The sequence below is a fragment of the Eptesicus fuscus genome, chromosome 3 (genome assembly GCF_027574615.1).
Source record: "Eptesicus fuscus isolate TK198812 chromosome 3, DD_ASM_mEF_20220401, whole genome shotgun sequence".
Lineage (NCBI taxonomy): Eukaryota > Metazoa > Chordata > Mammalia > Chiroptera > Vespertilionidae > Eptesicus > Eptesicus fuscus.
This window is the reverse complement of record NC_072475.1, coordinates 36,033,384-36,060,370: the sequence shown is the minus strand read 5'-3', so window position 1 is coordinate 36,060,370 and position 26,987 is coordinate 36,033,384.

The window sequence follows — 26,987 nt, the reverse complement described above, 5'->3', positions numbered from 1 at the left end:
CTTTCCTGGGTAGCTAGTGGGCTGTGGGAGGGGCAGCAAGTGCTGCCAAAACAAGTGAAACTTACAACAACATTGTAGATTACCTTGTTTGTCCCTGATTATAAATAAAGCACCAGCTTTGCAGTCTGGATCTGTTCTGTGGACTCAGCCAGGCACAGAAAGATCCACCTAGACCCAGCTTTTTCTCTTGTCTGTCTTTTTTCTCTATCCTTCACCACCTCCCTCAGGCTCTCCAAACCCTTGGCTGTGCTGGCGCGGCACAGTATAGAACTTCAGAATGCCTTTTGGGGCACATTCTCCCACGGATATGGGCTTAGATCTAGAATCCCCCTCTGCCAGAAGCCCTGTGGACCCCTTTCCACATTCGAGGGCTACACTGACCCCAAGATCCACGGATTTGGTGGGGCACAGTCTCTTCTGAGACTCTAGTCCCCACTGCATACATTTCTCCCTCCAGCCTGTATCCCAGATCTCACGTCTCTTTAGGCAATCTCTGACCTTTCTGTCCATGGATTGCCTCACCAGCTGTTTTTAATTCTCCAATTCTGTGTGGATGTTATTCAGTTCAGCTGTTCCTTCTATCTGCTCTGTGAGAAGGTGTAGGATCGACAGCTTATTCGGCTGCCACCTTGTCTCTCCCTAGACAAAATTTTTAGGCACCCGCTGCTGGGTAGGCTGGAGTCTTGGTGTTCGTGGTTTCACAGCTGATGCAGCTGGTCCCTTGGCATTGTTGTAGGGTCCCAGGAGGTATCCAAGGTCTCCTCGGTTGAAGGTAAGGTTCGATTTCTAATAACAGCCACTCTCCCTTTTAAGATGGCATGGTCTCTGTGGCAGAGCCGGCTGCTCTGGGAGAGATTTCAACAGTAGTAGAGATTGCCCAGTCAGGGGAGCCTGTCCACTAGTCCCCAACAGTCCTGTAGAATATTACTGTCCCTCACTCACAAATATAGACACTACCTGCATGTCCATGCACTCTCTTTTAGCTCTCTCACTCACACACTATCTTGCAGGCTGCCATCCCATCGCTGCAATAAATAACACAATAGAAAGCATCAATAGTAGACTAGAAGAAGCGGAGGACTGCATCAGTGAGCTAGAAGACAAGGTAGGAAAAATCATATTGTATCTGTCTTTCTCTGACTTAATTCACTGAGTACATTACCCTGTAGATCCATCCATACTGTTGCAAATGGTAAGATTTCCCCCCTTTTTTATGGCCAAGTAATATTCCATTGTATATATGCACCATCACTTTTTTATCCATTCTCCTATTAATGAGCAGTTGGGTGGATCCAAATTTTGGCTATTGTAAATAACGCTGCAATGAACACAGGGATGCAGAGAATCTTTCAAATTAGTGTTTTGGGTTTCATTGGATATACACCCAGAAATGGAATTGCTGGGTCATAGGCCATTATTTTTAATTTTTTGAGGAATCTCATATTGTATTCCATAGTAGATACACTAATCTGCATTTCTACAAACAGTGCACAAGAGTTCCCTTTTCTCCATATTCTCATCAGCACTTGTTTATTGATTTTTTGATGATAGTCATTCTGACAAGTGGGAGGTGATATTTCAGTGTGGTTTTAATTTACATTTCTCTAATGATAAATGAGTAATTTTTCATATGTCTATGGGTCATCTGTATGTCATCTTTGAAGTGTCTATTCACATTCTCTCCTATTTTTAATTGGATTGTTTGTTTTTGATGTTGAATTGTATGAATTCTTTAAAAATTTTGAATATTTACCCTTATTAATGTATCAGTGATGAATATCTTCTTCAATTCAGCAGCTTGTTTTTCATTTTGTAGATTTTTTTTCTGTGCAAAAACTTTTTAGTTTGATGTAGTTCCATTTGTTTATTTATTTGTTCTTTTGTTTCCCTTATTGGAGGAGACATATCAGGAAAAATATTGGTAAGAGCAATGTCAGAGATTTTACTACAGTTTTGTTCTAGGAATTTTAAGGTTTCAAGTTTTACATTTAAGTCTTTAATTCATTTTGAGTTTATTCTTTTCTATGGTATAAGAAGGTGATATAGTGCTATCTTTTTGCCTATATCTGTATTTATTGCATATACCTTTATTGAATGAGCTATCTTTACTCAATTGTATGTTCTTGCCTCCTTTGTTATATATTAAGAGAGGTGTGGGTTTATTTCTGGGCTCTCTCTTCAGTTCTACTGATCTACAGTATATGTTTGTTTTTATATGAGTAACATGCTATTTTAATTACTAAAAGCCGTGTAGTATAGTTATAGGTCTGTAATTTTCCTTTCCTATATCTCTGTCAGGTTTATAAAATGTTTATAAATATTTCCATTGTTTGCTATTCTCTGGAAGAGTTTGCATGACATATAAGATATTTATTTTTTTATTTAAGTAAATTAAATAAAAGGCTTCCCTATCATGACCATGTCTGAGCATCACAAGCCTTAGAATAAGTATACTGTTTGGATAGACAAACCTACTTAGAGAATATAATAGTACAGGAGGAAAGGTAGAATTAAAGAGAATAATTCTATATAGTGCTTCTGCTTAAATTCTAAGGCAATTATTTTGCAGTGAAGAATCATAGTGATGATTACAAAATAATTTTTACAGAGCTCTACAAAAAGCTCTAACAACAGATACAGGGAAACCTGTATCCTGGGTTCAGGAAAAAGTGAATGAGGTCATAACTGCAACTTCTTTGTCTACATCTAACAATTGGTAATCTTTCCAAAATATTACTAAATGTGTGAACCTTTGTAAGTTGCTCAAGTTCTCTGTACTTCAGTTTTCTCATCTGAAAAATTTGGATAATAGCAATACTTTCTTCATAGTAACACTATGAGATTAAAGGGCTTAATACATGTAAAAATATGTGTGCCTTGCATATAGGGTGCTCAATATATGGTATGTTATTATTTTTATTAGCTATTATTATAAAATTATGAGTTCCTTAAGTGCAAAATGTATGTTTCACAATTTTTGTTTCTATTCATGTCTATTTAAGTATTTTGTACCTAGTCAATGCTAATAATTTTAAAAATGAATAAATAAAAAATGTGTGTATGGGGGATTCTATATTTAAAAAGTGAGTTTTCATCAATATTAATACAGTAAAGAAATAAACAAACAAAAAAAACACACCAGTAAATACTTTTCACATTTTAGACTATGCTGACTCAGGTTAAATAGTAATTTCACCCAAATGTGTGATGCAATTCTCTTTACATTTTCTGATTCTCATTTTTCCCTTCAGCAGCATGAGACAATGAGTGCACTAATTAAGAGTTTTATTGTGAGAAATTATATGTGGAGGACTTAAAATTATTATTTAAGCTGGCAAATAATATGCTATTATGGCTCATTTAATTTTTTATGAATCCAAAGGTATAAAAGAAAGAAATTTTCTGAGCCCAAAGATAATAATTCACTATAAAATTTTTTTTCATGCCTTCAACTTTTTATGCACTTTGTCAACATATGGGTAAAATTACTTAAAAAAATAACAAATGCTTGTCTCATGAAGACTTGTCTCTGCCCAGGTGATGAAGATGGCATTGATATTAAAATTTCTAAAAAAGAAAAAAAAATATGATGTTTTTCTCATGTTCCTTAAATGTGATCTGACCTTTACCTCCTGACTCCAAATCTTACATTGGTTTGCTTTTTGGCAGAGTTTAATAAAAAAGGAATGGATGTTTAAATCTCTCTTGCTTTCAGCAGCAATTAGTTATGTTATGTTATTGCTTTTCAGTTATAGAAAAACAAGTAGTTTTTAAATAGGACAACTAAGAATAGTTTATCATCATACAATATTTTTATTATGTCATTTTAAAAAAAGATTACTTGTAGGAAAATAGATATTAACTTTAATAACAACAGGAGTTATCTACGAAATCACAGGGAGCACTGGAAAAACTGTACAAAGTAGGAATATATTTTTGCCACCAAAATATTAAATGAGAGAACTGAGCTTTCCTGTACTTTAAATTCTATTCATGTGAACACATTCTATAGAAATACATTACTCTATAATTCAAGGACAAATTATTGTGTGACCTGGGAATGAAAGGCAATTTTTTTTCAGTGAACATGTTTTTCTTTCTGCTTAAGAATTGCATAAACCCCAGCTATACATGACATAACTATTGTGTTTTCTCTTTTTCTCTTCATTTTTATGGGCTATTCTAACTTATGAAACTGCATACTATGTTTTATTTATTTAAGCAAATGTTTGCCCTTTCATTGCAAAATCTTCTAAAGAATGAATGACATTAATAAGATGAACATTTCATTTAGAGGTACTTATATTGTCAGTATAGAAAAACATTTAGCAATTTTCCCTCAGACGCACACATCTTTTAGTGACTATTAGATGCTACTATTTGCTAAATGAAAAATAACTCATGGACTTCATTCTGGTATTTACTGTATTTCTTTTGCTTAAAAGTTAGAAATCCACAAAACCGATTTCATAATATGTAACCTAAAACAGTCTATGCATCATATGCAAATTGAGTTTAAATATCTTTTCTTCTTAAAGGCCATTAGATTGCACTGTGTTTTTGGTATAAATAGAACTTTTAACATATAAGGTGTCATATGTAGTCCTTCTGAATTATTAATTTTGAAAGAAAATGCTATATATGTGTGTGTGTGTGTAGAACAATAAAACTTGTGATAGAATATACTTAATTGGAAAATTAAAAATTAAAAAATGATGGTGGTATAGTCAGAGACTTTGGATTCTAGTAAATTCAAATTTCTTTATTCTATACTAGTTGTATATTACTAGAGGCCTGGTACACAAAATTTGTGCCAGGGGGGGGGGGGGCGCTCTCAGCCCAGGCTGCACCCTCTCCAATCTGGGACCCCTTGGGGATGTCTGACTGCCAGTTTAGGCCTGATCTCTGTCCTAACTGGCAGTCGGACATCCCTCTTGCAATCTGGGACCACTTTTCCTTACCGCTCACTTGCCTGCCTACCTGATCACCCCTATCCCCTCTGCCTGCCTTCCTGATGCCCTTAACTGCTCCCCTGCTGGCATGATTGCCCCTAACTGCTCTCCCTGGCCAACCTGATCACCCCTAACCTCCTCTGCCTGCCAGCCTGATTGCCCCTAACCGCTCTGCCTGCCTGTCTGATCACCCCTAACCACCTCTGCCTCAGCCCCTGCCACCATGGCTTTGTCTGGAAGGACATCCTGAAGACATCTGGTCTATTTGGTCTAATTAGCATATTACCCTTTTATTAGTATAGATGGTCACATTCTATTAGCTTGTTATTTTTGCTCATCAATGTTTCTCTACCTAGAATAGCTCCTGGTGCATATTAGGTGTTCAATATATAATTTTTGAATAAATCTTAAACAATCTTATTGAAAAAAATTAAATGAAATGGTAGTCCTGAAACCCATTTTCCTATAAAGGAAAACAATACTCAGTGCAATTACCTTATAACAGTAAGTTCCCCAAATGCCTTGTAACTTTTCCATTTTTTTAAAGCTCACTTGCATAAGTCAAAACTGTGTGTCAGTTTTCAAACACATGACCTACAATTTGCTTTCTTACTTGAAACCTACCAAAACAAGAAAATATTCCATAAGATTATTGCTTTATTTTAAAATTTTTATTTTAAATGTATATTCACATGCAGTTGTAAAAACTGTGACACAATTTTTTTTATGTACTCTTTACCTAGTTTTCACAATGGTAACATCTTGTAAAACTAAGGTAGCTTTTGTTGCAACCAAGATATTGGCGTCAATACAGTCAAGAGACAGAAGAAGACTTCCATCATCACAGACTCCCTCACGTTGCTCTTTATCGCCATACCCACTTTACTCTCACAATCACCCCCCACCCAATACCCTGGAAATCACTAATCTGGTCTCTATTTTAAAAATTTTGCTACTACAAAGTGTTTTATCAATGTATTCATGCAGTATATAACCATCTGCTATATTTTGCTTGAGTTCCTGGAGATTTGCTAAGTTTTTATTTGTATTGATAGTTCATTCCTTTTTATTGCTAAGTAATTTTTCACAGTATGGATATGCTATAGTTTGTTTAACCACATACCCATTGAAAGATACCTTGGTTGTTTCTAGTTTTTTTTTTTGTTTGTTTGTTTGTTTATTTTTGCTATTACGAATAAAGCTATTATAACATTTACATGCAGGCTTTTTGTGCTAGCATTAGTATTCATTTATCTAGGACAAATGTCCAGGAGTGCAATGGTTGTATTGTATGCTAATGGCAGGTTTTAAAGTCATTTCTGTTTTTCAGAGTGACTGTACCAATTTACATTCCCAACTGCAATGTAAGAATGATTAAGTTGCTCTGCTTCAGGTCAGCATTTGGCACTGCCAATATTTTTTATTTTCGCCATTTTAATAGGCTTGTAGCAATATCCTATTGGGAATTAATTAGCATTTCTCTAATGGCTAAATATGTCAAACATCTTTTCATATGCTTACTTGGCATATATATATCTCCTTTTGTGCAATACCTATTCATGTACTTCTAACTGCATATCTCTAACTGGCTTGGGTATTGTTATTCTTTACTGTTGAATTTTGAGAGTTTATTATATATTCTAAATTCTAGACCTTTGTGAGATATATGCTTTGCAAATATTCTCTCCCTCGTATAAGCTTTTCTTTTCTTCCTCTTCACAGAGTCTTTTACAGAACAAAATTTTAAACATTTTTGTTGAATTCTAATTTATTAATTTTTCCTTTTATGGACTGCGATTTTGGTGTCAAGTCTAAAAATTCTACCTACTTCTAGATCCCAAAGGTTTATTTTTAGTTTTGGTGTTATAGTTTTGTTTTGCATTTAAGTTTGTGATTCATTTTTAGTTAATTTTTGTTAGATTTCAGACTTGGATTGATTTTAATTTTTTCTTTTTGCTCTGGATGTTCAATTAACTCTAGTATCATTTGTTGAAAAGGCTATCTCTCCTCCATTGCATTGCTTTTGCAACCTCATTAAATTTTTATTTGCTTGGGTTTATTTCTAGTTTCTCTGTTCAGTTGCAATGATCAATGTGACTCTCTACTAAGACCATATGGTCTTGGCTATTATGTCTGTAGAGCCCTGGTGCCTGGGATTCGTGCACTGGTGGGGGGCGTGGCCTGTGGGGATCAGCCCGATGTGGCAGTGCCACTCATCCTGGTCTGCTGAGTGGCTGTGGACCCACCCTCTGAATGGCTGCTCCCTGGTCCAGCATCTTCCATGGAGCTGGAGCACTTGCCTCTCCAGGGGCCCAGGTCAGGGCCTGGCCCAGGGATAATAGCACTGAGAGGCAGCAGAGTAGGCCTCAGTCCCAAAGCAGCCATGAACCCACCTACCAGCCTCCGGGGTCAGCTCTGCAAGCCCAGCAATGGTGCGGCGTGGCCTGCAGACATCTGGAGGAGGTGGCAGGGAGCGAGGAGGAGGAGCCTGGGGCAAGGAGGTGATGATCACAGACAGCATGGGTTCCTGCCTGTCAGCTTGGGTTTTGCAGCAGGAGCAACTGCTCATCCTGGTCAGCCTAGTGGCACTCCCACTGTGTTAGCACACTGACCACCAGAGGGCAGCTCCTGCATTGAGCGTCTGCCCCTGGTGGTCAGTGCAGGTCAATAGCAACTGGTCGACCTGTCATTCTGGTTGTTCTGCTGTTTGCTGGGCTTTTATTATATAGGATAATGTCTGAAATTGGGTAGATTTATCCCTATCATTTCTTTCTTCTTTCCAAAAATTATTTTTGCTATTTCATTTACTTTACCTTTCTTCATGTACTTTAGAATAAACTGTTATATAGCTACAAAAAATCTTGATGGGATTTTGAAAGTAAATATGTTAAAACTGTATAATAATTTGCTGAAAATCGACTTTCTTATTTCCTATTTACCTTGTTTCAAAGGCCTGAAAGTGAGGCTTTATGTTGGATAAGAGTGGTAAGAGGAGAAATCCATGAATTGGTCCCAATTTTAGGGAGAAAAGAATGTTTTTCTGAATTAAGTGTAATGTAAGCAATTATTTTATAAATACTTTTTATTAAGTTGATGAAGTTCTCTTCTATCATGAATGGCAATTGATTTTTCTGCATTCTATCTAATAAAAGAGTAATATGCAAATTAACCATCACTCTGCTACACCCACAAGCCATGCCAACCAGCCAATCAGGAGCAAGTATGCAAATTAACCCAACCAAGATGGCTACCTCCACGGAGAGAGCAGGAGGGAGGCTTGGGTTTCCCCAGCAATGGAGGAAGCCAAGCTTTCTGCACACTCTGGCCGGCCCAGGCCTCCACTTAAGGCTACAAAGTTTCAATTATAGAAGATAAATCAATCCCAACAGAAATGGCTGTTGCCACTGAGCAAGCAGAAGGCTTGGCTCTGCTCCAGGCTACAAAGTTTCAATTGTAGAAGATAAATAAATCCCAGATACCAGGGCCTTCGCTTGGGTCACGGGGGGTGTGGCCGGCCTGCAAACCACCACAGGCCCTTCGCCCAGGCCACCCCATGCCCCAAGGGAACCCCCACCTGATCTGGGACACCCTTCAGGGCAAACCAGCTGGCCCCCTCCCATGCACCAGGCCTCTATACTACCTAATAAAAGAGTAATATGAAGATTGACCATCACTCCAACACACAAGATAGCTGACCCCATGTGGTCAAAGATCCTGCCCTCATGTGGACACAAGATGGCCACCACAAGATGGCCAGCAGGGGAGGGAAGTTGGGAGGGACCAGGCCTGCAAGAGAGGGCAGTTGAGGGCAATCAAGCCTGCAGGGGAGGGCAGTTAGGGGTGACCAGGCCAGCAGAGGAGAGAAGTTGGGGGCAAACAGGCTGGCAGGGGATCAGTGAGAAATCAATAAAGCTGTCAGGGAGTGGTTAGGGGGTGATCAGGCTGGCAGGCAGAAGCAGTTAGGGGCAATCAGGAAGGCAGGCAGGTGAGCAGTTGGGAGCCAGCAGTCCTGGATTATGAGAGGGATGTCTGACTGCCCGATGGGATCGGGCCTAAACGAGCTGTTGGACATCCCTCGGGGGATCCCAGATTGGAGAGGGTGCAGGCTGGGCTGAGGGACACCCCCCACCCCCTGTACACAAATTTTGTGCACCGGGCCTCTAGTTGATTTATAAAATCATGTAATTTTTCTTCTTTGGTCTGTAGATTTGGTGGACTACATTGATTGATTATTGAATATTGAACTAGTTTTGCATCCTTAGAATAAACTCCACTTAGTAAGAGCTTATAATTTATTTTATACATTGATTAATTCTAATTGCTAATATTTTGTTAAGAAAATTTTCACCTAGGCTTTCGAAGGATAATGGAGTTCTCCCCTTTCTATTTTCTGAAAGTGATTATGCAGAGTACTAATAGTTCTTAAAATATTTGATAGACTTCAGTGAAAACTTATGAGCATGGAGGTATCTTTTTCTATGAGTTTTTAAATTATGAATTCACTTTCCTTAATTGTTAGGGTTATTTAAATTATCTATTTCATATTAGGTATGTTGTGGTAGTTTGTGTATGGATGAATTGTCCCATTACACCTAAATTGTCAATTTTTTTTTAATTTGAGTTGTTCATAGTATTCTGTTATTTTCTTTTTTCCTCCTGTTATTATCTTTTCCTTATTAGTAAAGTGTATAGCAATCCTGTTTTGTTTCTGGTATTTGTAATTTATTTATTTATTTTTATTGATTTGAGAGAGGAAGGGAGAGGGAGAGAGAGATAGAAACATCAATGATGAGAGAGAATCATTGGTCAGCTGCCTCCTGTATACCCCCCTACTGGGGATCAAGCCCACAACCCAGGCATGTGTCCTTGACTGGAATCAAACCTGGGACCTTTCAGTATGCAGTCTAATTCTCTATCCACTGAGCCAAACCAGCTAGGGCAGGTATTTTCTCCTCTCTTTATATCTTCTCTCTCTCTCTCTCTCTCTCTCTCTCTCTCTCTCTCTCTCTCTCTTTTTCTCTCTATCAGTATTGCTTGAAGTTTTCCAATTGTTAATTTGTTCAGAGTACAAACTTTTATTTTTATTGATTTCTTTTTTATTTTCAACTTCATTGATTTTTACTTTAAGTTCCTTCCTTCTGCTTGCTTTCTCCCCTAGAGGTTATAAAGTGGGAATTTAGATTATTGATTTGAGACTTTTATTGTATTTTAATATATTCATTTAGTGCTATACATTTATCTACCAGCCCTGCTTTTGCTATGTCCCTCAAATTTTGATTTGTTATGTTTTCATATTAATTCCATTCAATGAATTTTTAGAAATTTGTTATCTAGATTCTAAGTTTTTAGAAATTTCTTTGTTTTGTTCCTGTTATTGATTTTCATTTTGACCTCACTGTGGTGGAGGAACACTCTGTATGATCTGAGTTCTTTTAAGCTTTTTGAGGTTTGCTTTATGTCCTTGGATTTAGTCTTTTTTGATATATGCTCTGTGGGTACTTGAATAGAATGTGTGTTCTGCTTGTTTCATAAGCTGCTCTTTAAAAGTTGATTGATGGTGTTTTTAAGGTATTCTATACCCTTAACCATTTTATGTTTAGTTGTTCTATTTATTGCTGGGAAAGGAGTGTTGAAGTTTTTAATAATAAATGTGTATTTGTCTATTTTTCCTTTCAGTTTTATAAATTTTTGCAGCTTCTTTGTTTGGTGTACACACATTTAGAATTGCTGTGTCTTCTTGGTGAATTGACCATTTCATCATTACATAATGTCCCTGTAGGTAAGATGCCAGTTTTAGTCTAGTGATAACCACCTTGCTGGGATGAATGCCTATATGAACAGTTGTTCCACTAGTTTTCTTTCTTTCTTTCTTTCTTTCTTTCTTTCTTTCTTTCTTTCTTTCTTTCTTTCTTTCTTTCTTTCTTTTTTTTTTTAACATTTCCCTTCCTTATGTTATTTCTTTTTTTTAAATTTCTTTTATTGATTAAGATATTACATATGTGTTCTTATTCCCTCATTACCCCGGACACATATGTAATACCTTAATCAATAAAGAAATAAAAAAAAAAAAGAAATAATATAAGGAAGGGAAACGAAAAAAAAAAAAGAGAGAGAAAACTAATGGAACAACAGTTCATGTGGGCATTCATCCATTAGTTTTCTCCCGTTGTATTCGTTCAATGTAGATGGCACATTTCTTCCTGTAAACCTGGACTTCTCTGCCAATTTGCTGCCCTTTGTAGTGTCCTCGAACAATCTGAATTTCATCATGCATTTGGATGGTCATGGATCAAACATTGTACTTCTGCCTCAGCTCTTTGGAAATAGAAGACATAATCTCCCTGTGAATGTGGGAAGGTGCATTGAAAGGCCTTTTCTGGTTCTCACTTGAGCCAGAAGTCACAAAGGGATTGAACTTCATTTTGACTGCTGGCACTTCAAAAAAAGGAAGAGTCACATCTTTGTTTGTTTGTTCTCATTTGTTAACAATTTATGTCTTTTAGTCCTAGTTAATTTCATGAACAGATTTATGGTTTACTGTTGTTTGTTTTGCTTTTGCCTCTATGCTTCTGCAGCCACCATTTTGCCATGAGTCTCTTTCTCCTTTAAGGAAAGAGTAATATGAACTCAAACTGATTGGGAGTGGGGGTGAAATTCTTGCTCATAACTTGTATTAGTTATGTGAATTTGAGTAGAACATTTGTCTTTCTAAGCCTGTTTTTTCATGTGTAAAATGAAAATAATAACATTATGACCTTGCACAGTATTAAAATAAACTGTTTCTGAAAGCATTTAGTACCCAGAACTAACTAGATGCTATAAAAACGTTAGTTTTTTTCTTTTTAGTAACTAAATAGATATATGTAAATAAAATAGTAATTTTCTTGTATGTAAATGTTTTAGGTTAATCAACCTACCTATTTTCCCTCTATTACTTTATTACCCTTAAAACACTTATACTAGAGGATTCTCTATGTGTTTTCTATTATTAGTTTCTGCAATGCATTCTCAAGTTCTGCTTTATCTTATAACAGCTTAATATTCAATTTATCTAAAAATGTTTCCTACTTATTCCTTAAGTTAGATAAGAAGATATGATGTAGTATTGATTAAATCTGACAATTATAATATATTCATACTTTCCAAACAAGGTCAGTGATGTGTGATATAGTAGAAAGAATGAGGGATTTAAAGGATTAAATTTTCTACATGCCTTATGCTTACTATCCTACCTAATAAAAGAGTAATATGCAAGTTAACCATCACTCTGCTACATGCACAAGCCACGCCCACCAGCCATGCCCAGCAGCCAATCAGAGCGAGTATGCAAATAAACCCAACCAAGCTGGCTACAGCCACAGAGAGCAGGAGGGAGGCTTGGGTTTTCCACGCAACGGATGAAGCCAAGCTTTCCACCTGCCCTTGTCAGCCTAAGCCTCCACTCAAGGCTACAAAGTTTCAATTATAGGAGGTAAACAAATCCAAACAGAAATGGTGGCAGCCACTGAGCTGGAAAGAGCAGGAGGCTAGGGTTGGCCCCCGCTTTCCACACACCCTGGCCGGCCCAGGCCTCCGCTTAAGGCTACAAAGTTTCAATTATAGAAGATATACACAAACCCCAACAGAAACGGCTGCCGGCCACAGAGCGAGCAGGAGGCTTGGCTCCACTCCAGCCTACAAAGTTTCAATTGTAGAAGGTAAATAAATTCCAAATACCAGGGCCTCTGCTTGCATTGGCAGGGGGTGTGGCTGGCCTGCAAACCACCACAGGCCCCTCGCTCAGGCCGCCCCACGCCCCAAGGGAACCCCCACCCTGATCCAGGACACCCTTCAGGGCAAACCAGCTGGCCCCCACCCGTGCACCAGGCCTCTTTCCTATCTAATAAAAGAGTAATATGCAGATTGATCATCACTCCAACACACAATATGGATGCCCCTATGTGGTCAAAGATCCTGCCCCCATGTGGACACAAGATGGCCACCACAAGATGGCCAGCAGGGGAGGGCAGTTGGGAGGCACCAGGCCTGCAAGGGAGGGCAGTTGGAGGCGATCAAGCCTGCAGGGGAGGGCAGTTAGGGGTGACCAGGCCGGCAGAGGTGGGAAGTTGGGGGCAAACAGGCTGGCAGGGGAGCAGTTAGACATCAATCAGGCTGGCATTGGAGTGGTTAGGGGGTGATCAGGCTGGCAGGCAGAAGCAGTTAGGGGAAATCAGAAAGGCAGGCAGGCGAGCAGTTGGGAGCCAGCAGTCCTGGATTGTGAGAGGGATGTCCGACTGCCCTTGAGGTGTCCCAGATTGGAGAAGGTGTAGGCTGGGCTGAGGGATACCCCCCCACCCCCAAGCACGAATTTCGTGCACCGGGACTCTAGTCCTATAAATAAAAGGCTAATATGCAAATTGTCCCCTTGGCCAGGAGTTTGACCAGGAGTTCAACCAGGGGGCAGGGCTGGCCAGCCAACTGCCCACAGCCCCTCCCCCCAGCCGGCCCCGACCCCAATCAGCCTCCCACACCCAGATCGGGGGTGGAGCCAGCCTGCCAAGCACCCACAGCCCCTTCCCCTGGCTGGCCTGGCCTGATTGGCCCTGATCTGGGAAGGCCGGCTGGACCACACCTATGCATGAATTCGTGCACTGGGCCTCTAGTGTCATATGAAGACAAGACTGACACTTGACTGACTAAAAGTTATCAGTGGTTTCCATCTTTTTCTAAACTTTCAACTTTAGTAGATGTGAGAAAGGTGGGAAGTTTGTTTACAAAAAAATGTTTTTTAACAATTGATATTGGTACAAAAGTATTTTTGTAAAACATTAGCAATAATAATTCATTCTTTCCACACTCAGGGTATATGTTCATCTGTGCATAAGCATGAAAATTGAATGAATTGATTTCACAAATAGCAGTAATGTTTTTCCATTACTGATAATTAATCACTAGGATTTTAATGCCCAAGGACTGTTTTTATAAGATATGAAGTTTATTTTTGATGGCAGGACAAAACACACTGATGCTTGAATGAATGAAAGGCAAAGCACTCTGTTACTTGTGGCTCCAAACCAGAGAATGCCATTGGGCAGGGCCACACAGGGAGTTGTACCTGGGACAGGGTAATAGCAGCTGTATCTATAGGGGGCAGCTTATGTATGGCCAGTGGGGTGGGTTAGCTAGGTTTCCCAGGCTTCCTTTAAGTTGGCTTGTTTAAATAATTTCTTGGGCTTTTGGGAATAGGGCCTGTCTCTAGTTGTTTGATACCTGACTTTGGTGTGATTAAAGTGCGTAAGTGCCTAGTGGCCTGGAACTTTAGGGCCTGAAAATGAAGTGGTTGAGTATATACTTAGCTGCTTAAGAAGGAACACTGACCTGCCTCAAGCTTCAAAACTGTGTCAAGACAGCTTTTTAAAAATATATATGTTTTTATTGATTTCAGAGAGGAAGGGAGAGAGGAGAGAGAGATAGAAACGTTAATGATGAGGGAGAATCATTGATTGGCTGCCTCCTGCTTGCCCCCTACTGGGGATCTAGCCTGCCACCTGGGCATGTGCCCTTGACTGGAATCCACTTAACCAAACCAGTTAGGGCAAGGCAGCATTTTTAAAACTAAATTACAAGGACTCATCTAGATCAGTAGTAGGAAATGTTGTCTTGTGATTGGTTTCTTATAGAAAATTCCAGTGTGCCCCCACACCGTGGCTTTGTCCAGAAGGACATCTGGAAGGATGTCCAGAAGATGTCCGGTCTAATTATCATATTACTCTTTTATTAGTATAGATTACTTTTTACTTTCCTATGATCTATTTCCTAAAAACAATGATGGTAATAATAGCAGTGGTAAGTGCATTAACATTATATAGTCATATATCAATACACAGTAGTTATCAGGTGGCTTAAATGTTGAATATTATACAGTGATATTTTCTATAGACTTCAGGAGAGGGAAAATGGATTTCTCTGAAGTGCTGAAAAAAAGTCTATATTATAGTATAGTAAATGTTCTTTATTCCTTTGTCCAGGGAATTAGATTTTTCTGATGTAAAGCCATTGCTGCAGAAAGCTACACTAGGGATTACTTCTGTTGAAGGAATAAGATGAGTTTATAGAAAAAATTGAAACTCATTAAAGGATTTGTCTGGATGCAGAGTGCAGTGTCAGCTATTATAATACTTTATAGTTGAAATGCACATAATATGTATTACTGCTATAAAATTCCTTCTGGTGAATATTAAGTAAAAATAGCTTAGATAAAGTATAGATATTAGTAAACAAAATATGTAGATTTAAATAACATCATTCCTATTGCAGCTAAAGATGTATTATTAGTCTCTTAAATGTAATAAATACTTTTAAGCACCTACATATTTTATTTTTTATTTAAAATTATATTGTTTTCAGTGATAACTGATACTAATTTCTTTCCTTTCATATAGGTCATGAATATTACCATGTAATTAACTGACCTTCTCTGTAAGATTGGAATGTTAATGAATAGGACTCTTTCTCATTAGGTTATAAATGTCCCCAGTTGCCTTAGCATGCATCATTTCTCAGCATATTTATATAATGATTCACTTTGAATGCTGTTTAAATTAAATATTTTTTTTTCCAGTTTGCTATCTGGTAGTTAGAGATCTTAAAGGGGAAAATAAATCCCTGGAAATTCCCATCAGCTCTTTCAAGGAATAAACTTCTGGTGTTTGCCCCCAAAATACTATAAAATGAGAAAAACAATTGGTTTTGCATCAAATATATACAGAAATTATATTCCCCTCTTCAACTCCTAATGAAACTTTAGTCAAATTTACTGACATTATGCCCTTTCTTGCCATTCTTAAGGAAGTGGTTTAGATGAATAAGCCAGGCTTGATCTCTGCAATTGTAGTTTCCTGACAAGTGCTGTGGCTTTTTTATGAAAATCTGACTAAAAATACGCATTTGCCTAGTTTCCTATGTCTTCTGGTATCATGTTGAGTGTGGTGTGCATGCTTGAGCAGATTTGGGATAAATTCTTACTAGACCTCAAATTCTTAAGGCCAGGTGGTCATTGCATTTCTATATCTGCCACCTAGTATCTATTTCTCCTCTTGAATTGTTGTTTTTGTTGTTTCTTTTTCTTTTCTTTTGTTTTGTTATTTTAATCCTCACTTGAGGATATTTTCTTTATTGATTTCTTTTTTTTTGAGAGAGAGAGTGGAGGGGTTGTGGGGGGGAGGGGAAGAGAGAGAAACATCAATGTGAAAGAGACATATTGATTGGTTGCCTCCTGCACATGTCATGACCAGGCCATGGATCAGAGATGCATACGTGACCTTGATAGGGAATCGAACCAACAACTCTTCAGTCCACGGCTGAAGCTCTAACCATTGAACAACCAGCCAGGGCTATTAATTATTTTTTAATAAAGATGGGTCATACTTAACTTAGATGATCAGTGCCATAAACTGCACTAAGATCTCCCAACCAATCTTCTTGCTATATGTCAATGTTTTCAAGAGTCAGGAAATGAAGCATCCTAAAACAGAAATCAAATTGCTCAAATCTATTGAGACATTGATTTTTGAGGTATCCATAGCAGTTCAGAAAAGCTTAGAATGCTTTTAGCTTAAGATGCATACAGTTCAGAGACAGAACATGACAGGAGTTTCTTTCAACGTGAAATTGGGAAGGCTACTAAAACCACAGCCACACTAGGGCTTTATGTTTTAGACAAAATAACTATTGCAGTCTATGTGTTAAATTCACAATTTACTCTGAAAAGAGAATTACCAAACTGGTTAAATGATTTGCCATCATTTCACAAGTAGGAGGATTTCCTTATATAATCTATCTATCTATCTATACTAATTAGACCGGGAGACCTTCTGGACGTCCTTCTGGACAAAGCCATGGTGGCGGGGCCAAAGCAGAGGTGGTTAGGGGAGAGCAGGCCAGGAGGGGAGGCCAGTAGGGGGTGATCAGGCTGGCAGGGGAGGCAGTTGGGGGCATGCAGGCCACCAGGGGGGGAGTTGGGGTGAGCAGGCTGGTGGGGGGGCAGTTGAGGTGATCAGACTGACAGGGGGCAGTTGAGGGTGAGCAGGCCAGCAGGGGGGACAGTTGGGGGCAATCAGGCCGGCAGGAGGGGCAGTTGGGGACAAGCAGGATGGCATTAGGGGGTAGTTGGGAGCAAGCACACTTGCAGGGGAGCAGTTGGAGGTAATCAGGCTGGCAGGGGGGGCAGTTGGGGGTAAGCAGGCTGGCAGCAGAGTGGTTAGGGGTAATCAGGCAGGCAGGCAGGTGAGTGGTTAGGAGCCAGCAGTCACAGATTGTGAGAGGGATGTCCGACTGCTGGTTTAGACCAGATCCTAGAGGGATCGGGCCTAACCAGCAGTCAGACATCCCCTGAGGGGTCCCAGATTAGAGAGGGTGCAGGCCAGGCTAAGGGATACGCCCAATGCCTGAATTTTGTGCACCAGGCCACTAGTATATGTATAAAAAGCCAGTGACCAGAATGCCATAATGACCGGAATGACCAGTCGCTATTATGCCCACTTCGGCCAGCAAACCATCCCGATAGAGGGATGTGACGGCTGGCCAACCTCCTGTGGCCCCTCCTCCCAGCCATCCCCACCCCTGATTGGCTTCTCCCACCCCTATGGAGGGCGGGGTGGCCGGCCAAACCCCTGCAGCCGTTTCCCCTGACTGGCCCTCCCCCGACTCCCCTGCCCCATCTCGATCAGCCCACAGCCCCTCCTTTCCGGATGGCCCTTCCCCTGATGGGCCCCCACCACCCCAATAAGCCTGAAGCCCCTTTCACCACCAGCTCCACCCCCAATCGGCCCCCCCACTCCGATCAGGGGCAGGGTCCGCCCCTCCCCCAGGCCACTGCCCCCAATTGGCCCCCATACCCTATTTGGGGGTGGGGCCAGCCAGCCCACTGCCCATAGCCCCTTCCCAGAGCTGGCCCCACCCCCAATCAGCCCCACCATGCCAGCCTGTGGCCCCTCCCCCAGCCATCTCTGCCCCCAATCGCCCCCCCCCCCCCACACACACACACCAATCAGGATTGGGGCTGGCTGGCCAACCTCCCATGGCCCCTACCCTGGCTGCTGACCCCCAATTGGCCCCCAAACTATTTGGGGGTGGGGCCAGCTGACCCACCACCCACAGCCCCTCCCTATGGCCAGCCCTACCCCTAATTAGGCCCCTCCCCCAAGCCAGCCCAGCTGGCTGGACCCCACCTGTACATGAATTCATGCAATGGGCCTCTAGTAATATAATAAGTATAAAGAAAAGTCCAAAAATTTGACATGTACTTCTGCAAATATATATATACATAGGTGTCCAATAAATGTAAGCACACTTTGACACTTCGAATAATTATTAATTCCAATGGGTTAAATCTGAAAAGAAAGAAACATCAATTGTTAAAGTATGTAAACATTTTTTGGATACCCTGTTATATATGTATGAAAATGGAGTAATAAAGTGTTCTCTAATTAGGTTATATAGACATATATGTGTGCTAATAAATGTATTATTTAAACTGCATCTCTCTACACATTCCCCGCTCACCACTGTGAGCTACCTTCTTACTGAATTGAAATCCGACTTTGTTGCATTAGAATGTTCAACTTTATCTGATACCATAGGGACATATATTGATGAAAAGCTCTAAAGATGTAAAATGACAAAATTAAATTTAAATGAAGTTAGTTTCTTGGTAGTATCCACTGAATAAGCAGATAAATGGTGATTCAATATTTGAAATCTAACATGAAATAAAAACAATATAAAACATCTCCAAAATAAACTTTTGGTAAGGTTATCCATCTTTTGCTTTTCTATTTTTGGTTATTATCAAGAATCAACAAGGCTAAATTAGAGCTGCGTCTGTCTCCTGAGACTTGCCTGGTTGAGTCACTCTGGAATGTGTTCCAATTTTCAGAAGTATAAGCATTGCTTTAATCATCAATTACTTTTGTAATTGAAAAGCAAATACAAGAACAAATAAACAAAACCAATGTGTCTTTTTGTAATGTGAAGCCAGATGTTTCCAGGGTTTAAACTATTTGAAGGAAACAGACCCTTGCCTATACCATCTTCTGGGATTCAGGGGATATGTTTAATGCTTGCTTAAGTTTCACCTCAGTCTCAGCCTCCGGTGTGTGACCTAAATCCTTGCTTAGGGCACTATGAGAAGGGACAGTTGTGCTCCCATGAAGTTGAAAATTTAAATCCATACTGAATTTGGCTCAAACTGATTTCTCAGCTGCTATCACTACAAGTTTCTTGTTTACATGATATACAGTGAAATAGAAAGAGATGTGGTTACTATGGAGAATAGTGTTGCTACTGAAAAATTCAGGCATGTGGACACAGGCATAAATATTGACACCACCACAGCATGTGTAACCTTTATGCTCCAGGTTTAGAGAGATTACAAATGTGAGAATAGCCTCCAAAAGCATGTCATGCAACTTTTTTGGTGGCCATTTAAAAAGAATACTATACACAAATACTTACTACTTAATATTGCCCAATTAATTTTTCCTAATCACTGATTTTACTATTGTATCTTATAAACAAATGCCTCTAATAGTCCTTGCCATGCACTGCAGGAATACTCTGTAGCTGGTAGAAAGAGCAGGGATTGTGGAATCTAATAAACTGGTGTTCAGCACTTACTAAGTATTTGTGATTGCATAATTTACAAGGTCTCTAAGCCTTAGTTTTCTTATTTATAAAATGGGAAATGCTGCACTACCTTACCCAGAGGATTGGGGTGAAGGTAAACTAGATGAATATTGTAAATCTTTAATAGTGTGCCACCGCATAGCATTAAGAAAGTATAGCATGACCCAACTGCAATTTCCATTTTACTCTTGCCTTAGCCAATATTTTTGCCCAATTGAAAGGCCAAAAACTCACATCACAATTGGTTTAATTTATATTTATTTAACTGTGATGAGTGCTGTTTTCTCTTTTTTAATGTTTACTGGCTATCTATATTTTTCCCTTAATTGCCTATTCATAATCTCTCCTATTTTTTTCTTTTCTTATATGGCAGATATAAAAGCAAGCTTGTCACTGGGAGAATAATGGATAATGGGGCTTTGGGAAGGACCTTTTATTGGCAAAACATCCATCCCAGTTGACTCATTTCCAGGAGACATAGAGTAAGGCCCCATTTTGTAAAAACAAAACAAACAAACAAACAAAAAAAAACAGTTGTGTTTTTATGCACTTAACAGTAAACTATTTGAAAGAAAATTAGAAAATTAAGAAAAATTAATAGTTTATTTTATTTATTTATTTTTCCATTTATGCCCTCTACCATCCTGACACTACTCCCCACTTGATCAACATGCTATTGTCATGTCTATGCTCTCTCTCTCTCTCTCTCTCTCTCTCTCTCATTTTTCTTTTTTGCCCAATCTCTCTACCCCTACCAGAGCTGTCTGCCTGCTCTCTATCTATAAATCTGTCTCTATTTTTTTTGGTAGTTCAGTTAAAACAATCCTCTTTATAATAGCACCAAAAAGAATAAAATACTTAAGAGTAAACTTAATTAAGATAAAGACTTGTATGCTGAAAATACAAAACACAGCTGAAAGAATCTAAAAAAAACACACACACAAACAAATGGAAAGGTATTTTGTGTTCATGGATTGGAGGATTTAATATTGTTAAAATGTCCATACTATCCAAAGTGATCTACAGATTCAAGGCAATCCATAATAATATCTCAATAGATTTTTTTACAGAAACAGAAAAGGCAATACTAAAATTCTTATGAAACCACAAAACACTCAAAATAGGCAAAGCGGTCTTGAGAAAGGCAAACAAAACTGGAGGCATCGCATTTTCTGATTTCACAATTAACTACAAAGCAAGCCACCGTAATTAAAATAGTATGTACTAGTAAGATGGATATATAGACCAATAGAACAGAATGACCCAGAAATGAATCCATACAAATATGTTCAATTGGTATTTTTAGGAGGGTGACAAGAATACACAATGGGGATATATGCACCCCTATGTTCATAGCAGCACAATTTACAGTAGTGTAGTCTCTTTAACAAAGTGGGGGTGAGAAAATTGGTTATCTGCATGCAGAAATATGAGATTGGACCCTGATCTTATATCATATACAAATGAACTCAGAATGAATTAAAAACATAAACATAAATACAAAACTATAAATCTTGCCTGGCCAGCATGGCTCAATCTATAAACCAGGAAGTCACTGTTCAATTCCCGGTCAGGGTACATGCCTGGGTTACAGGCTCAATCCCCAGTGTAGGAGGCAACCAATCAATGATTCTCTCTCATCATTGATGTTTCTACCTCTCTCTTCCTCTCCCTTTCTCTCTGAAATCAATAAAAATATATTTAAAAAAAACTATAATTCTCCTAGAATAAAACAGAATGAAAATTCTATGGCTTTTATCTTAGCAATAATTTCATAAATATGACACCAAAGCATAGGAAACAAACAAACAAAAAAGATAAGTGGGACTATATCAAACTAAAAAGGTTCTACACAATAGAGGAAACAATCAACAGTAAACAGACAACCTATTTTGAGTTTATTTTTGTATATGTTGTAAGTTAGTTGGTGGTCTAGTTTCATTTTTTTTTTTTGCAAATATGTGTCTAGTTTTCCCAACACCATTTATTGAAGAGACTGTCTTGACTCCATTATATGTTCTTATAACCTTTGTCAAATATTAATTGAGCATAATGGCTTGTGTCGATTTCTGGGTTCTCTGTTCTGTTCCACTGGTCTATATGTCTGTTCTTGTGCCAGTACCAGGCGGTTTTGAGAACAGTGGCTTTGTAGTATTGCTTGATATCTGGTATTGTGATCCCTCCAGCATTGTTCTTCTTAAACGTAAGATGGCAAACCATAAAAATCTTAGAAGAAGCCATAGGCAGCAAAATAGCAGACATTTTACCAATACAGCTTCTAGGGCAATGGAAACTAAGGAGAAAATAAACAAATGGGACTACATCAAAATAAAAAGCTTATGATAAACAATGGACACAAAACTCTGGGGGGTGAGGGCATGTGTGGATGTGGGGTGGGGGGGGTAATGGTAAGATATGTACACATATAATACCTCAATAAAAAAATATTTAAAAAAATAAAAAGCTTATGCATAACAAAAGAAAGCATCAACAAAACAACAAGAAAGCCCACTGTATGGGAGAACATATTTGCCAATGTTATCACTGATAAGGGTTTAATCTCCAAAATTTACAGTGAACTCATACAACATAATAAAAGGAAGACAAACAATCCAATCAAGAAATGGGCAATGGACGTAAATAGGACCTTTTTGAAAGAAGACATAAGTAAGGCCAAGAAACATATGAAAACATGCTCAAAGTCACTAATTATCCGAGAGAACAATGAGGTACCATCTCACACCTGTCAGAATGGCTATCATCAACAAGTGCTGGAGAAGATGCAGAGAAAAAGGAACCCTCCTTCACTGCTGGTGGGAATGCAGACTGGTGCCGCCACTGTGGAAAACAGTATGGAGTTTCCTCAAAAAATTAAAAATGGAACTATCATTTGACCCAGTAATCCCACTTCTAGGAATATATTCCAAGAAAGCAGAAACACCAATCAGAAAGAATATATGCACCCCTATGTTCATAGCAGCACAATTTACAATAGCTAAGATTTGGAAACAGCCTAAGTGCCCATCAGCAGATGAGTGGATTAGAAAACTGTGGTACATCTACACAATGGAATACTATGCTGCTATAAAAAAGAAGGAATTCTTACCATTTGCAACAGCATAGATGGAACTGGAGAGCATTATGCTAAGTGAATAAGCCAGTCAGTGAAAGAAAAATACCACATGATCTCACTCATTTATGAATAATAAAGACCATTATAAACTGATGAATAAAAATAGATACAGAGGCAGAGAAGCATCAAACAGACTGTCAAACTACAGACAGGAGGCTGGGGTGGGGTGGGGGGAAGGCAAGAGATCAACCGATGGACTTGTATGCATGCATATAAACATAATCAATGGACGCAAGACACTGATGAGGGTGAGGGCATGTACCTGGGGGTAGGGGAGGCTGGAGGGAAGGTCAATGAGGAAAAAAAGGAGACATATGTACTACTATTTATAATATTTTAAACAATAAAACAAAATTAAAAAATTAAAAAAATGAAAACTGTCACTTTAAAAACAGACAACCTATAATACAGGAAAAATATTTGCAAACCATACATAAGATAAACATATGTTATGTAAAATAAATTTGTGAGTGTTCCTTTTCATCAATTTTTTGGAAGAGTTTGAGAAGGATTGATGTAAATTCTTTAAATGTTTTGTAAAATTCACCAATGGAACCATCTGGTCCTGGGCTTTATTTTTAACTACCACTAGGAATATAAATTGGTATAGCCACTGTGAAAAACAGTATGGAGGTTCCTGAAATAATAAAAATAGAATTACCATATGATCCAGCAGTCCTACTTCTGTATACATATCCAAAGGAAATGAAAACAGGATATCAAAGATATCTTTGCACTTTCATATTTATTACAGAATTATTCAAAATAGCCAAGATATGGAAAAAACTTAAAGGTACAACAAAGGATAATTGAATGAAGAATATATATATATATATAATTTATAAAGCTATTTTGTTAATGTAATTTTCTGGGTGATTATATTCATATCTTGAAATTCATTCATTTAAATAGTTTAATGAAAATATTTTCTCCCATGAACTTATGATGAAATAAAACAGCAGAGCTGCCTATTAAACTATTTTTTAAAAAAGATAAAGCGTTAATTTAAAAAATAATATATAATGTCTATAACTATCAAAACTAATAATCTGATTAAAAATGGCCTAAAATCTTGAGTAGACATTTATCCAAAAAGGACATACAGAGTAGACATGCCACAGGTATATAAAAAGATGATTAACATCACTATTCATTGTGAAAATGCAACCAGAACAACAATGCGATGTCACCTCATACCTGTTAGGATGCCTATTATTGAAAATAACAAAAGACAACAGACATTGGCAATGATATGAAGAAACTAGAACTCTAGTGCACTGTTGGTAAGAATGCAAAATTGTAAAGCCACTATGGAAATTGTACAGCCAGTATAGAGATTCCACAAAAAATAAAAATAGAACTACCATATGATCCAGCAGTCCCATTTCTAAGAATTTATTCAAAGTAATAGAAATCAGGATCTCAAAGAGATATTAGCGTTCCCAGGTTCATTGTAGCACTGTTCAGAATAGTCAAGGCATAGAAACAACCTAAGTGTCCACTGATGGATAAATGGATATAGAAATTGTAGTATGTACATGCAAATGGAATTCTTAAAAAGAAAGAATTCTTGCATGGGTGAACCTTGAGAACATTATGTAAGTGAAATAAGCCAGTCATAGAAGAACATATGCTACATGCGGGAAGAGAGGCTTTAGAAGGGATCTACTCTGTTGAAATCTTGATCTTGGACTTCTAACCTCCAGAACTGTGAAAAATAAATTCCTGTTGTTTAAGCCACCCAGTCTGTGGAATGTTATTTCAAGAGCCCTAGCAAGTTTATACACTCACTTTATTTCTATTTACCCCACATGAATGGTGCCCTACAGTTAGTACATACTCAGTAAAGTTAATGTTAATCAAGTTGGTAGTTGCTGAGAATTTGTCAACATCCTTTTGTAAATTTAAAATACTTGTATTCATTTTTGTTATGATTTTAAAAATAGATTAAAATCAATGCAAAAGATTATAATCATCCTGATCTAATTTGGTTTCTCTTAAAATTTATTTTAAAAAATCTCAACATTAATTTAACTAATCTTTTTGTTTATTCTTCTTATTAATGATCCAGATGCTAGTGAAACCAGGCTTTTATGGGATCTATAGACAGAAAATGTCTCAGAAATGTTATTAATGGCTAAGTGAGCTGTCTTCTCAAGAGTCCCTTAAAGGATGAACACCTGTCTCATCATTAGCTTAAAAGATTCTCATTGTAAAGGGTATCAGCAAAATGATAATAGGTGGCATTCTTATTATACCATTGAACTAGTAGGAATCCTGGAGTAATGAGTAATTGACATTTACCACATCCTAAGATACTCATTCTTAATAGAACAGATAAATACATGAGAGTAATATTTATCCCTGATTTGAAATTACTTTGTTGACTATGACTTTTGTAATTAACATTAAAATATTATATGCAAGTTATTATATTAATATTTTGAATTATAGCTACAAAACCAAAAGAAGAATGAAGACTATACCTAGAAACATTAATGCCGACCTTCCAGAGTAGTGTACACAGGTGGTTATGGCTACTTACCGAAACATAAAAGCAGTTCTTATGTTAGCAGTGCTCTATTTTTATTTTGTGTCTTCTCATTATTAAGCCAGACTGATATGTGGAGCATAAAATTTCTCTGCTTTCACTTATGTTTCCCCCCCATGGATAATTTCTTTTAGGATTTTATATTCATAATTTAATTTACTTACTCATATGCATTCTTTAAACAAGTATTTGTCAAGTGTAGAATGAGTGAGAAAAAATAAAGCAACCTTGGCAACTCTTCCAGTCTTCCTCCACACTGAAATAACCTCCAAAGAGGAAGGAAGGACATTCAAGACAATTATAAAGAGTGAAAACTTGTATTTGTCATCCTCCTATTCTCTGTGTAAGCATCTGCAATTTTTACTAGGTGCCAACAGCGTGATCTGCTCCTTAGCTGCACAGTACCTCCCCATACCAATTTCCCATCAGGACCTATTCTGGACATATTATGCTGTAAACCTACACTTTCCAATATGGGAACCATTGCCACATGTGGCCATTTAAATTTAAATTAGTTAACATTAAAAATAAATTTCTTCATTAACATTAACCATACTTTCAGTGTTCAGTAGTTATATGTGGCAAGTGTCTAACATATTGAACAATGCAGATATGGAGGTTTCCAACCACGAAAAGCTCTTTGGAGAGCACTAATCTAGAAATGTCCCTATTCTTCTCCCATCTCTAATCAAAATTCAGCAGGCCTCTATCTCGGCCTCTTGATACTCTATTTCTCTGTTTTACATGTTGTCTAATGAAATACTTGTACTTAGATATTAATTATTTAATGATCTAATGTTAACCTCTCTGTGGGTCTTTGGTACAACCCTGGTATACAGAAATTAAATACTAATTAAATACTGAATTTTAGTGCAGAAAATTTACCTATAGGTAATACAAAGCTGTCAGGTTAACTCAAGTTAATTTTCAACTTTTTTAGAATACAAAAAATATATAAGAATCTGAGAAAGTCATGAATCATATTTTCCAAAATGATAAAAATAATATCAGAATAGATTCTTTACTATAATAAATTTATCAGAAAGTAACATGAAAAGGCAGCATTTATTAAAAACATGTTTCTGAATTTGAGAAAATGGAAAACAATAAAAATATAAATAAAGTGTTTGAAAATGTTGATAATGGTAATTGACTCTTGGAAAGTACAAAATATAGAACTTTTTATTAATATACTAGAGGCCTGGTGCACAAAATTCGTGCACTGGGATGGGGTGTCCCTCAGCCTAGCCTGCACCCTCTCCAATCTGGGACCCCTCAGGGGATGTCCGATCCCTGTGGGATCAGGCCTAAACTGGCAGTCAGGCATCCCTCTCACAATCCAGGACTGCTGGCTCCCAACAGCTCGCCTGGCTGCTAGCCTGATTACCTCCTAACCGCTCCCCTGCCAGCCCGATTGACACCTAACTGCTCCCTTGCCAACCTGATCACCCCCAATTGCCCTCCCTGCCAGCCTGATCGCCCACAACTACCCTCCCCTGCCGGCCATCTTGTGGCTGCCATCTTTGACCACATGGGGGCGGCCATCTTGTGCGACAGTGTGAGGGTCAATTTGCATATTACCTCTTTATTATATAGGATTATATACTCTGGATTCTTTTTTTTTATCTATTATGTATGAATTAATCTCATAAAAGTAAGTACTGATGCCAGTATTTCTTATAAGTCT